We start from the raw sequence: 11,293 nt of genomic DNA on the forward strand, positions 1-11,293 counted from the left end.
CTGACTGTTATCACATGGAAGCCACCAAGAAAAACCACTCAGCTGACTGCATCATCTGGTGGCTTCAGAATCATAAGGGATAATAAATTATTGTTCTGTCATTGAGTTTTCAGGATGGTTTATGAAGAGATAGACAACCAGAACAACACACACACACACACACACACACACACACACACACACACACACACAGCTACAAAACAAATAGAAAAACACAATAACCAAACAGAAAAATGAGCAAAATATATATGGTAGATTACTAGAAAAGAGGAGTTCCCATTCCACCTCTGACATATAAAGAACTTGGAAGTCTTTATGCTCATCTTTACAAGACGAAACGCTGAACAATTTGGAGATCTATTATTTTATCAGACTCACTTACAGAACTGAAGTCACAAAGAAAACCATTACCCCCCAAATCTGGGAAGACAGACTCATCCAAACACAGCCACAATCTGCTGAACTGGAGTGGAAGCCACGGAAACCATGAACTGGCGGGAACACGTAAACGACCATGTTGAAGTATTATTGGGAACGTGAAGGTGCGAAATTCCTGGGGCCCCCATATTTTTGTGGACTTGACTCCAAAAATTCCACCAGGTTCTCGCAATGAAGACTTGGGAAAGATTTCCTTATGGCTCTGGCAAAGGTAGAAGAAGAGTAATCATTATGAAATATGCCCAGAGAGTCTATGGCCATGCTACCCTGAGCAAGCCCAATCCCATCTGATCTCAGAAGCTAAGCAGGGTTGGGCCTGGTTAGTACTTGGATGGGAGACCACCTAGAAAGACCAGGTACTGTAGGCGTAAAAAAATTTTTTTAAGTTTTAAGAAAGAAATAAATATGCACAAAGATTTCTCTATAACAAAGGCCTACATTAAAATAAAATATATATTTTAAAAAGACTCTACTAGAGCTTTATCCCAGCTGAGGGAAAGGCATTCCTCCCCCTCAGTGATACCCCCACCTAGAATTCCTGTCTCAGCTAAGAGGGGTGAAGGGGAGGTCGAGAAAGGTCAAGACTTTAAGGAAATATATTAAGAACACTACAGCCAGGGGGAGAGGGAGAAGCTATACCACCAAAGAAATATTTATATAGGTCACAAAGAGCTTCAAAGACGCAGGTGTACTAGAGCAATGAGATTTAACTAGGAATTTACAGAACATTCTCTGTCTTCCATATTTTGCTATCGTATCAACAGGACTCCAGTGTAATAAGCGTGAGTTAAAGCTGAAAGGGTTGTAGAACAGAGACCACCTCCGAGGAGAAATACTTGGACACACAAAGTCAAGAGAAGAGACAAAAATAGACACTAGTGGTATGGGAAGCCCCTTACATCTTTGACAAACATTAAATAGAGCTCAGCACCTAGTGAGATCGACATAAATCTCCATGCTAAAGATCTGCTTACCTCAACTACCTGGTACGTGTCTAGCTTTCGACAAAATATTACAAGGTGGGACAAAACACAAGAAAAAAACAGTTTGAAGAGAGAAGCCAAGTGCAAGAACCAGACTCGGATATGAGACAAATGTTTAAATTATGAGAGAATTGAATAAATTAACTATGATTAGTATGTTAATGGCCCTAGAGGGGAAAGTAGGCAACATGGAAGGACAGATTGATAATGTAAATAGATAAACTCTAAGAAAGACTCGAGAAAAAATAGATTTTAATTTTTGAGTATTAATGGCATCCGTAGTAGAGCCCCACATCCTATTTTACATGCTAAGATTACTTTTGGAGAAGGTAATTACTGCAAAAGAAGATTGTCATCATCTCCTTCAGTGAATAGTGAAATTTGGGAAGAACTGGACTTCTCAGTTTAATCCTGAATCCTTTAAATTTAGGTTTTTGAGGGGCCAAACAATGCGATGATATAATACTTTTTCAAACCTTCCTTCGAAAGTTAAATAAACTAACAATTTATCCCACAATTTGAACAATCAATTTGATTGTAGTTAAGTGTTATACTCACACTTGCATCAAAGGCCAAAAGACTATATCAGCAATAAGAGAGAAAAACCAAATGGAATGAGGATTGGTTTTGTTTCTTTTCTGAGAATGCATAACGATGTAATTAAATGAAACAGTGTTTTGAAAACTCCACCTAGTAGACAGATGGGTTGTGTCAGGCATTCCGACGTAAAAGAATACATTTAGAGGTATCACTGCCATGGGAGTCAGTATATTCCTGAAAATAGAGGGAGAATATAGCTCAATAAGGTCAAATGGCCACAACTTCAGAAGAAAACTTTTGTTAGTTATGATTTAGATCAGATCATTGTAACATACAAAATAAATTATTCCATTTGATGTTATTAACATTTCTTATCCACAGACTTTGCATCCTGTGATTCCCAGAGAATCCAAAGTGAATAGCATCTCTTACAGATATTAAATATGTCTTTGTATGTTGCCATTTTCTATTCTTTTAAATAGAATCATTCTTTATTTTACCTTCTACTATTATAGATAATTGAAAATGAAAGTTTTATGAGATCATCATAGAAATAATGTTAGGAAGATGTGGAGCAATCTAAGAATTATTCAATGAACGGTAATCAATATCGTACCATCAAAAGATGGATTAAAGAAATGGTAGTCAATATCCCATTAGTAAGTCCATTAGAACCTCCATTAGAGCACGTTGGATTTTTTAAGGAAACTAAAACAATTAAAAGCAAATTTTAACAACTGAAAAATGAAGGGCTAATTTATAACAGAAAGTAGATAGTCACCACTCCTATTCTACCAAAAAGAAACTACAAGTCATTATTCACCATATTAACTACTCACTTATTAAACGGTATACATTGCCAGAGGTAACATTGTGTTACAGATTCTAAAACAAACACCTTTCCAAGAGAAACATAGACAGTAGTTGAAAAATATGCTTTTATATCAAAATAACTCTTAAATCATGTCAAACTAAATATTTTCTTTTAATAATTTTAGATAAAAATAAGAGCAATCTAAGATTAATGACAGTTGAATCCTATATTTTGAACCAGAGAGAAATTGTACCTACTAGAATTTCATAATAACTGTGATTATTATAATGAACTCTCAGTTCACAAAAACTAATAAATGTTTCAACTACACTATGTAAAATGAGCACAGAACCCCAAATGAAGAAAAATTGGACTTAAGCCAGTTTTTATATGCACTGCCTATTTATCTTGAGCAAATCATTTAACCCGGTATTCAATAAAGTTTTCATTATTTCTTTAAAAAATTTATACCTTGAAAATGTAACAAAACTCAAAGAAACCGTTTTGAATTAGAAAGGCTGAAACTTGTCTTGATAGGAAGGTTGTCTGTTTATACTACTAGTCTGTTCACTGACTACACTCAGGGTCAGTAGTGAGACCATGATTCTAGCATAGCAGCCTTATCATTTATTTCTATTTTAGATTAACTTCGTGATCGTAGTCTTGCCGTACTGGTCCCTGTGACAAATAGCCCATTCCTCTTTCAAAAATGTCATCTCTGTTCTCTGTGCAATAAACTATGTGGAGGAGACAGATTGGAAGCCCAGTAGACTAGCAATGTCCCAGAGTGTCTGGCCAACTTCTTTGTGAGACCCCACAGACTCTCAGAAATCCTGGAAAGGGGTAAATGGAACTTCCTGGACAGGGGGTGGGGTTCTGATTCTGCCTGAGCTGGTAGAAGCACTAAAGTCACCGGAATTTAAGAAAGATGCAAATGTGACTGTTCAGTCTCCCATAATAAGCATCAAGTTCCCTTAACAGCGCTGCGTACCTAGAAAGTGGAGTGAAGATCCTTTTCTACTCACATCACTCATGTTACCAGAGTGAATGCTTGGATGGAGAGAAGGTAGAATGAAAATTCTGAAGATAAATATGATTATTTGTATAACTCTTTTCTAATCGAAATCAAGGACAGGTTTATTTAGGGATCATCTGTATGAGAATTTACCTAAGAATCTCTATTAAAGAAGACATTACTTTGCATGTAAATCATACCATCAGTAGTCGGTATGACAAGGGCTGACCATAGCCTAGATGTTGTAATGTGTTTGAATTCCTAGTCTTTAAAAAAGACACTTTGCTTCTTACCCTTTAGCCTTTTAGGTACATGATAAATTTGTCTTCAAGGCTTACGACTGGTATGAGTAGGAAATGGTTTTTTGAAAAAGTGACTGAATTACATTTCACTATTTAAAAATCCACTCAAATTTTAAGATCTATTTTTTAATCTAACGAATTAATTTGAACAGACTTTCTCAATCTATAAATACCCTAAATAACTAGACCGATTTATACCTTAATGCAAATCATTCCAATATCCTCATCAGATTGCCTAAAGTTGGTATTCTGTAACCATGTACGTTTCTCCCTAAACACGTAAGCTTATTGAATTAACAGTCCATGTCTTATTTATCTTTATCTTCCTGGTGTCGAGCAAAATTTCTGGTATACACCTATTTCTTGAAGAATTGTACTTTATCTGGGGATGGAAATGGGTTTGAGTAGATGCCATTTGTACTGCGGATATTAATAAAAGTATTATCTATGTGAGGCACTGGCTGCCTAGCAAGGCTGAAAAAAAAGAGAACTTGGGATAGAATATGGTGGGGCAAAGAGAAAAGAATCAAGAGTATATGTAGGGGGTGAGGAGAGAGGTAGATGGGTTAAAAAAAGGTCAAATATGTGGTGACAGAAAGAAATCTAACTATGGAAGGGGAACACATAATACAATACATATATATACGCCTTACTGTTAAATCGTACACCTGAAACTTACTGGATTTCATTAACCAATGTCACCAAAAAAAAAATTAATTAATTAAAATTTAGTTAGTTGAGGTATATTGTTTGAAAAGCCTTCTTAAAAATATTTTTACTTGAAACTAGCAATACCACTAAGGAAAATTAAGGAGAAGTCAACTTATATTTCATTTCAACAAATACTTAAGTGCCTGCTACATACTAGCGTCTCCTTCTCTTTTTTATTAAGTGCAAATACTTTCAGTTAAATAACATAAGAAGAACTTACTGCGTTTGCACACTTTGTGTATTTGACCTGAATTTTACGTGGCCCTTTATAAGAATTCGCATTCAGGAACTTGGATTCATGAGTGTGTTTTAGCTGCGCTTAGTGAGCAGATTTCCCACACTGCTATTAGCAATCAAGGCTACGAGGTATGAATATACGTATTGAGGTTTTCTTCTTCATTTAATCAAAAGAATGTAAAGAAAATTGAAAAAGGGAGAATTTTGGAGAGTGAATGAGCAATTATCTAAAGCACTGTATACCCAGACCTAAAGCTCTATTAATTTGTTGGTTTTCTATAATCTCTAAAGCTTATTTTCTGAAGAAAAAAGAAAACGGCGAAAGAAAAAGTGGTATCTTTACTACTAATTACAAGTCTTGGTATTCAAATCCATAATTAAATCATTGTCATACATTAATACCAAATTATTACCCACAACCTATGTTTATCATAACTGGAAAGCTCAAAGCCAGAAATTGCCTTTATATGGTGTGTTAATAACAGAAATCAGAACATTACCTAGTTTCATCATGGCCGATCTTAATTAGGGAAGGCGTCTAACATAAATTATAATTAATAGGATTTAAATTAATCACTTCATATCAGTCATTGTTTATTCAGTTTTATTTTAATAACTTATGTATGATTATAATAATTTGCATAAGTAAAGAAGCAAATGAAAGAAAGTAAATAATCCCACAGCTTCCTTCTCATAAAAATTTAATTTTTAGGCGGGGCCAAACATACACTTTTTTAATTTAAATAAACGTTACCATGTAAATAGACGCGTCTTCAAGGTGGCAACTTGGAATGCTTATACCTGTGTGTTAGTAGAGCACCTATCACATCATTGAATATTTTGGAATTATTTTCAGAGACACAAAAGCAGCAATCTTGAATAGTTAGACTTTGTATTTTAAAACCAGAGTCTACGTTACAGCTTATCTTCTTTTGATTCAATAGATAACTTTGATTAACAATTTTATTACTGATGAAATTTACTGCGTCCATTGCAGACAATTTGGAAGTATGTGCGCATCGGCCCAGTTCTACAAGCTCATTAAGAATAGCAACTGCTTCCTTCTCATGTCTGAACATACTATGCCACATCTTAGTGTAATGCACATGGCAAATGATGAATAAATACTTTCTAAATTCTAAGTTGTTCAAGCTGCGAAGGCAATTCTCACAGACTAATTCCAAAATGTTTAAAGTAATGGCAGAATCATTGGAATAAACGCAACGCTTCCGAGCCAACTGTTTTGGCATGGGCTGTGTTCATTTGGATGTCTGAATTCTGGCATGTTTTTTGGAACCAGACAGAAGTTTCATTACTCTGACATGGTTTTGGCAAAAATCAGTGCCAAAGGAGTCCAGTTCAGACAACAAGTCATGGCAATCAAAGGCAGGGATACAATAATATCCCAATTCAAGCAAATATCATCTGATTCAGTATCTTTAACAGTAGTTGTGGACATGGCATCATCTAGTCTCTGAAAAAAAAAAAAAACTTAGATCTAAAAATAATCTCTGACAAAGCGGGGGAGATTTTTAGTCATTTAGAACTTCATATTGATTTAAGGACTAATGCAGATACCCAAGTAAACAGTATAAGGTGTAAAAAGATCCTTATTCCAAGACAATAGATTTATTTAAAAGTCATTATCTAAATACTGAATTAATGATAGAAACTTTAATTCAAGACCCTACACTATGGTCAACTCCAGGCTGTGGATAATATTTTCTGCTGAGGTCAGGATTAGTTTAAGAATTCAGTGCATAGCTTAGAGGATATCCGGTGATCTCAAATAAGCTGGTCCAGACCACAGAGCTATCTCATAGAAAGTTCTGTAGTGATGGTGATGTTCTAATGCACTGCCCAATGTGAGACTCGTCAGCCACAAATGACTGCTGAGCAATTGAAATAAGGCTAGTATGACTGAAGAACTGAATATTAAATGTTATTTAATCATATTTAACTTAACTATAAATAGCCATGTGTCTAAAGTCTACTTTCTGAACAGCATAAGTCTGTAGCAAGGAGTTAGCAAACTACCACCATGGGCCAAATCTGGCCAACAACTAATTTTTGTAAATAAAATTTGTTATTTTTTATTTATAGCTACACTCATTTGTTTACATATTGTCCATGCTCCTTGCGCACTATGTCAAGGCTAAGTAGTTGTTACTGAGACCATATGCCCCAGAAAGACTAAAATATGTACTATTTGGCTCTTTAAAGAAAACTTTTGCCAACTTATGGTCAAGAGAAAGCTAGATTTATAGCCTTCCTCTGGTTTACCCTATCGATTAGCTGTAAATGGCCTAATCAAGTCAAGAACAACATGTTAGCGAGCGTTAGAAAAATATCCAAACTTAATCTATCCCTATAATTTGGTTAAGCTCCAAGTATAATTATACTATAATTGTATCTGTGTGTTTAAGTTAGCAGAAGAGAACAAAGAGCCTTGAAGGCTAATTGATGTAGGACTAAATAGGTCAAAGGTAACATAAGGTCTTATTCATCTTTGTATATTTCGGTGTTGAATACAGGGCTAGAAAAATGTGTAACAGTAAGTAACATTCTACTGTATTCAATTTAATCAAAGTGAAGAGTTATATGCCTGTCTCCAAAAAGGCTAGACCCAAACTAGACAGGAAATGTGATAAAAATTACACTTTTCCTTAAGCGTATAAGCTTTTGTACCCATCTCTTTCAAAGTATATTTTGCTATAAAAGTTCACTGAGACTACGTTTTAAATCAGAAATGACTTTGTTTAGCTTGTTGTGTTTGTTATATTTTCAAAGATTATTCATATTCATTGGGTGATTTTGAATTATAATTAATTTTTGCAACAAGTCAGAGCTTTTTTTTATAAGAAAACCTCTCTTCTCTTTGAAAAGAACTTGGGATTACTCTGTAAAGTTTTTCAGAATAAAAAAAAAAAATGTTCCACATTGAAGCAGAGAAACGACTTGCTTGATTAGAATGTTTTTTTCAAGTGCAATGTGCATGAAAAAGTAAAGGTTCCTCAAACGCAACGTCAGGAAATTGAGTCCTGGAGACTGGTCTGGTGCAAGGGGCCACTGTCGGACTCCTCACACACTCACACATGTTCCTTCAACAGACACAGAAATGTTCAAGTGAAGTTGAAAGTCGAGAAGGCGAAAGAAGTAGCTAGGGAACGAAAAGAAAAGAAAAGAAAGAAAATGTTTCATTTTGTTTATTAGAAAACAGATGTTAACAAGTCAAGAGCTGACAAGGCCAAGAGGGAAATTTTGGCCTGTAGTTCTAGAATCGTCCTTATGCCAAGAGAAGTGACTAAGTTAAAATGAGGCCCTGAGGGTGAGCCCTAATCCAGTCTGACCGACGTCCTTATAAGAAGAGAAAATCAAACATGCGTAGAGACACTAGGGATGTGTGCGTACAAAAGAAATACCATTTGAGGGCACAGCAAAGTGGGCACCTGCAAGCCAAGGAGAGAGGCCTCAAGAGAAACCAAACCTGTTGACACCTTAATCTTAGACTTCTAGCTTCTAGAACTATGAGAAAATACATTTCTGTTGTTTAAGCCACAAAGTCTACAGTGTTTTGTTATGACAGCTGTAGCAAAATAATTTACTAGCCTATCCTGATTGATGCAGAAATTGATACCTAAATGTCAGGTGATGGTGTAACTGCAACAAAACATGACTGTATTTATTTCATTAAAATCAGAACGTGCTACAGGCTATGAAAGAATTAGTTAATGACTTAATTCAAATTACTAAATTCAAGCAATATTTTTGAAGACGTTATGATGGTGATAATTATTACTAATATCACTGTGCATCTCTCTTTCTCTCTCTCTCTCTCTCTCTCTCTCTCTCTCTCTCTCTCTCTCTCTCTCCTCCCTCTCCCTTCCCTCTTTCTGTTTTATCTTTATATCCAGCTCCTAGTTACTCTTAATCCATATGAAATGTTGCTTTGCTGGATTTTGTTCTCCATACGCATGTATGATTAGTAATTTTTCAAGTTGAAAAAGAATATAACCCACTATGTTCTAAACAACCATAATACATTATGCATCTAAAAAGCCAAACTATATAAAATATAGTGTGGTTGCTTGAAAATACTATAACTAAAAGACAGCAAGAAATGTCTGTTAGTTCCCAGGGACAAAGACCTTGAAATTGTTTTTCTTAGTTTGTCTAAACAGGGTAAATATGAAAAATAGTTGAATATAGTCATACTCAGAAGTATTATTTATTTAGAAAATTCCCTGCAAACTATCTGCACTTTTTTGATTGTTTTGATGTGCTGAGTTTTGACCCAGACCCCTTCTGTGCTGTGAAGTCCGAACGGCCAACTCACATCTGAATTCTGAAGCTACAACCCACTGCTAGACAACCACTGGCTGTATCATGTTTTACCTTGAGTCCTCTGCCTTGGAGTACAGTGCATTGGAGTCCTCTTCAAAGGGAAATACATTTGCACGAATAAATTTATCTTTCATATTATATCAAAGAAAGCCAACCACATTTTTTGCCCAGGGCCTCTGTCATTAGAAGAACGACTTTGCCTTTTAGGCCTTACTCACTGATGAAAAGGATTTACTTTATTTATAATACTAACATGAAAGGCAAGGCCCTCTACATAGGAAAGAAAGCCAACTGCCTCGGCAGAACACTTCAGAAGTATACAACCATGGATGGACTGACAATGTGGCTGGCCTTCCAAGGTCTCTCCAGAGGTAAGGTCTGGAGCTGGGCCAGTACCAACTGCACTGCCAATTCAAGAACCACTGAGCATGCCAAAATGTGGTTTTAACAATGCACATTCCTGGCTCGTGGCCTTTTGCATTACTAAGATCCTCATCAATGTGTCAGGTTTGCCAGTGGCGGTAGAAGCATTCTAATAACATGCTTCACGGTTTTCATATAACCAGCATTGCACAGGTATTGCAAATTTAAAGGGGATGTGAGTCACCCTTGTGTGATTGGTGTTCTTTCTTTGAACCTTTAAGGTAAGTAAAGAAAGTCAGATGATTCTACCTCCCCTGGGAGCTTTCGTGAACTCCGAATCCCAAAGACTTTTCACCATAATGACGGGCAGTGTTATTCTGGTCAGAGATATACTCTTGCAAAGGAAAAGGGAAAGCTTCTCAGAACCAGGAGTTCAGACTCCATCACATCATCTGTGTGACTGTGTGTCCTTGACTAGGTTTTATGGTGTGGGAATAAAGAGGCCATTCTTAAGGCAGAGAGTCGCAGCTCTGTGGGGGCCCATGATGCTCCTGCAAATCCTTTCAAAAAGCTCACTCGCATGGGTCACCTTCTTTGCTGACTATTCAGACTATTTCCACACTGGCCCCCTCTTCTGCTACGGTTTTGACAGGTGCCATAGAGCTTAGCACTTTAGTATTTAAGGCATGTTAGTGTGGTGTCCATGGCTACACTGTAGAATCCTTGACAGCGGTCACCACGTGCTGTCCTTCTTTGTGGCTCTCACGGCTCCTGTAACTCCAGTGGCCAATGAAGATGAAGAAGATGATGTTGGCAATGAGGATGATGATGATAACGTATTAGCAACAGCAATAATTAGTAATAACTAATAGCACTGACTGCCAAGGCCAGTGTTGAGCTCTTTTCTTGGACATTCTCACTTCATCCTCACAGGGACCCTTTGATGTACAGCTGAGGTGACAGTACTGAGTCACCGTCCTGGGTGGAAGAGTGTCCTCCAAAACTCACATGCACCTGGAACTTGTGAATGTGACCTTCCTTAGAAACAGGGTCTTTGAAGATTAATTAATCCAGTTACAACGAGGTTGTAGGGGAGGAAAAAATCATCTTCCTTCTATCCTTCTAAGTTCGTGGCTGGGGCACATTCCTCTTCTTCCCTCTTCTACGTTTCTTGGTTGCTATTGTCCTTGGTAAAGCAGAGTATTGGTGATACCAAGACACACTGGACTGGGGGCCCCGGGACAGCGGGAAATGTTTCAGGTTCGATGTTTGGTCCCTGCCTCTCTCGTTTTGTGTACTTTCCTGATCCTTGCTTAGGTACCGCAGCGTATCGGTATCTTCATTTTGTGTGCGAAGCAAAACAAGATGCCTCCATGTTCCGTAGTCGGAAACTCCAATCACTCAACATGAAACGGGGTTGATGCCTGGGGCAGTGCGTGCCCACAGCAGGTGCTCAGCCGAAAGGCTCGAAGCCGTGGGCTGCAGCCCTACTCCGACTAATCTTTAACCTTTGACCCCCTGTACCTATTTTGCATTTTGTTTCTTT

General features: G+C 36.9%; 1 pseudogene; it reads left to right on the forward strand.

Moving 5' to 3' along the window:
• The first annotated feature begins 687 nt into the window (after nt 1-687).
• On the forward strand, nt 688-806 carry LOC118612595 (annotated as a pseudogene).
• The last annotated feature ends 10,487 nt before the right edge of the window (nt 807-11,293 follow it).

This window comes from Rousettus aegyptiacus, unplaced genomic scaffold, assembly GCF_014176215.1.
Source record: "Rousettus aegyptiacus isolate mRouAeg1 unplaced genomic scaffold, mRouAeg1.p scaffold_m13_p_16, whole genome shotgun sequence".
Lineage (NCBI taxonomy): Eukaryota > Metazoa > Chordata > Mammalia > Chiroptera > Pteropodidae > Rousettus > Rousettus aegyptiacus.